The 3806-nt window shown below is 23.9% G+C and overlaps 1 long non-coding RNA gene across 1 annotated transcript; it reads left to right on the forward strand.

The window, feature by feature from the left end:
- The first annotated feature begins 1637 nt into the window (after positions 1-1637).
- On the forward strand, positions 1638-2592 carry LOC145849593 (uncharacterized). The gene is made up of 3 exons (XR_014372365.1): positions 1638-1675; positions 2085-2150; positions 2546-2592. It is a non-coding gene; the product is annotated as an uncharacterized LOC145849593 (long non-coding RNA).
- Positions 2593-3806: the final 1214 nt, after the last annotated feature.

Raw genomic sequence — 3806 nt, forward strand, 5'->3', positions numbered from 1 at the left:
CTTGCGTAATAAAGGGAAAAATAAGTGAAAAGAAGGTGAAACATCGTACGATAAAGTTCTGTTTTAAATCGTTGTACTTGTTTATACCTATAGTTCTGTTTTAGATATTGAATAAATATCTTTATCAAATAAATCAAAGTTTTAGCCTTTATTTACTTAAACTTAATAAATTGATCGGGTTTTTTTAGGTTAAAAGGACAACATTAAACTGGGTAAACTAGCTGCACAAATAGTTTGAACAATATGTACCATCATATACTTTACTTCATTAATTCATTTAAAAAAGTTACCTTTAGTATTTAGTTTTTAAACTTTTTAGCAAACTAGTAAAATCTGTACTAGTAAAATAAAGGTTGCTTTTACTTCAAAGCACTATTTATAGATAGGTAAAATACATTTTGCAATTAAGCTTATTACATCTGTTTATTTTTACTGCTACAACTTAAGTATAGTTTTCTTAAAAAGTTAACTTATTATTGAGAAAGCAGTAAATCTATACTTTAAAAGTTGATTTCAAACTTTTATATAACAATCTCATATTTTTTAACAACTAATAACTAACCTTGCAAATTAAGATATGCAGCTACATTTTTATTGTCATTACTTTGATAAAACTTAGATTTGAATAAGGTAAGTATTTTCATTGAATTAATAGTTAATAGAAGTTAAATTGATAAAACTAACTATAAAACTATAAACTAAATATATAAAAAGTACTTTTTCTTAGGTTTTTTCTGTGCCTACAATAAGTTTCCATCAAGAAAATCAAACATATTTTTTGTTAGTTTGTTTATGTTATCGTTAAGTCTTTAGTTAAAAGTGATTGTGATTAACAACTATTTAAAACGTTTTTGTTTTCTGTGTGGTTTACATTTTAAATAAAAACTTAACATTATCATTTGTACAACATTATAAAATCAATTTGGAATTTTTTTAACCAAAATTTAAAAAACTATTTTTGTTGGGTGCTTTTCCTATAAATTAACAAAAATATTTACAAAATTTACTTTTTTTGTTTTAGCACAAATGAACTTTATTGATCTTTTACTGCATTATTTTGTACTGTGGCACAAACATCTTTGTATCATTCGACTTTACTCATTTTTTTTAACTTTAGTAAATAGAATTAACTTTGTTCTATACATACGTTGAAACTAATATTTTGATCTTATTAAACAAACAAGTTTTCTTTTTGTTTCACAAAAACTCTGGCAAAAAAAATGGAATTTGATTCAGCGCACAAAGAAAGACTTTTATAACATTAAGCGTTTTTTTATTTGATGATTTACTAGAACTAATATATTGCAAAAAAAAAAATCACGAATTTAAACATTCTCTTTGAATAACAATTACAGTTGTTTAAAAATCCCTTTGCAGTAAAATTAGTAACCGTATAAATTTTTCAATAATTTTTTATTAACTTTACAATGAAAACTTAAAATAATTTACCAAAAAGTTTATATTATACTTATGAATTTATTTATTTTTATTAGTATTTAAACATTACTATCATATTTCCAACCCACAGATAACTTTTATGTGGGCAGTTATAATCACTGTGTTATGCGCACTTTTGATATTTACATACTCCAACAAGAGCTACTTGGATGACAGATCTATAAACACCTGGAACACAATACTAGATGATAAAACTATTGATAAATTGACAATAAGAGTTGGTTTTTGTTTAATACTTAACGTTACTTAAAAACTTAAACTTTGTAAAAACTAATTAAATACTACTTTAATAAAAACTGTTTAAAGGTAAAACGTTGAGCTTAAAAACTATCAAAATTTCAATATATAATAGCAGCTGTACAAACTTTAGCGTAGTAATAAACATTTTTTTATGTTAAACTTTATTATTTATAACAGTTAGTTAGAAAACATGTTTATTTTGTGATCAAAAAAAAAAGGTACAGTTGCTAAAAACTTTAAAGCTGTTTTATAAAAAGTTAAAAGTTTAAAGATACATAAAACCTTTATTTAAATGGGAAATTTTAGTTTTCAACTATGTGTGTATTTTCATGTTGTGCTAACTTATTAGTAAACTTAGTTAGTAACAATTTGTTTATTTTCATTAGTACGATTGTTGTGGAAATCAAACCAGAACAGTTCAATGCAAAGAAAAAAGAAAAACTCAAAAATTGGTAAGTATAACGTTTAAGTGTTTATTATATGTAGAAACGATATAGGGTTAACCATATTTTTAAAGGAATATGGTTTGAAGGTTTTTAGCGTGGAGTAAAATTTGGTTTAACTAGTATATTACACTAAAAGTTATCATTTGATTAAAATACTGTTCTAAATTATACTTGCTAAAACTATTATAATGCTAAAGCTAAATCATTTAAACTTTAACTATTTACTACAGGATTTTTTAGCTATGATACATAAGTATTAAAAAATTAACATTAAGGCTATAATTATTAGTTTATATCATTCATGGGCACTTAGACTACTTACTACGAAATTATAATACTTAAGCAATTTATTTATTCAGTTAGCAAGTATTAGCATAGCTTTTTAAGAGCTATTTTTTCAGATTTCATGTGAAAAGAAATTTTTAAAAGAAACAGAAAAGTTTGTAAAACAGCAGTTAGGAGTAATGATAGTCCTCATAATAACGACGGTTAGTAATGCTAGTGAATAATAAGCTAAGTTTAATAGATAATACTTATTAGTTTCGTAATTGTGAACAAATTGCAAAAAAAATCAGCTTTTTAGTGTTTTAAACTAAAAATACTTTGTGTTTGCAAGAAATATTCCAATTTTTACAACACTACTTATGCTTTATATCAAAGTCGAATTATTTTTGTTGTCAAAAACTTCAAATTATTTTTTAACTTCTTTTTTATTTCGCTGTTTAAGCTTTAATTATTTCGTGTAACTAAATATTTTAAGAATAGGCTAATTAAATTTGTTTGTCGCTTAAATATAATTTCATTTTGTACCTTTATTATATATCCTTAAAATAGCTTCATTTCACTTAATTTCAAAATATATATTAAAAAAATTATAAACATAGATACTAAACAGGTTAAAAATATTTATTGAACTATACTGATTCCTACTTAAGTACACTTTTAACCAAGGTAATTGAATTATAGGCTTTTCCATTCCTGATATCGTTGTATTCTTTCTCTTCTTCTCACAAAGAGGATGCTGATAATGAAGACGCTAAAGAACAAGTCATACCAAGTTGAAATTTAAAAATTAATTAAAATGTTTTATTTATTTATTTAGAACAGGGGTCGGCAGGCAGTTGGTGGTCGCGGGCCAAATTTCAAGTTTCTAAAGTCTTCGCGGGCCGCAGTTTTAGTTTTAGTGACATTCGAATAATCTTATGGTTTTAGTTTTAGTCACACTAGAGAAAAGTTTTACTTTTATTCACTTTATTATTTAAAATGACTTTTAGCTATATATAGAATGCCTATTCAAATTAATATTCATTATTTTATGATTTACATTGACTAATATACTTTAATAAATATATACTAATATTGTTAATAAAATATGTACTTTCATAAGCACTTAATAAGTTAAGCTAAATACTTTTTTAATTTTGCTTACAACCTAACTCTCTACAAAAACCTAACTTGAAAGACAATTTATGGGTTACTTTTATACATTTGTTATATCATCCACACTTTTTCATATTTCTAAGAATATTTACTTCGAAAAAAGTTTTTGCGAGTAAAATAGTTTACACTCATTAAGAAATTTAGTAATTAGTTAACATAATAAAATTAATACCTATTTGTATTCCTGAAAGCTAAAAAAATGATTTTTCATCATTAATTCTC

This window comes from Thalia democratica, chromosome 2, assembly GCF_965202585.1.
Source record: "Thalia democratica chromosome 2, ktThaDemo2.hap1.1, whole genome shotgun sequence".
Lineage (NCBI taxonomy): Eukaryota > Metazoa > Chordata > Thaliacea > Salpida > Salpidae > Thalia > Thalia democratica.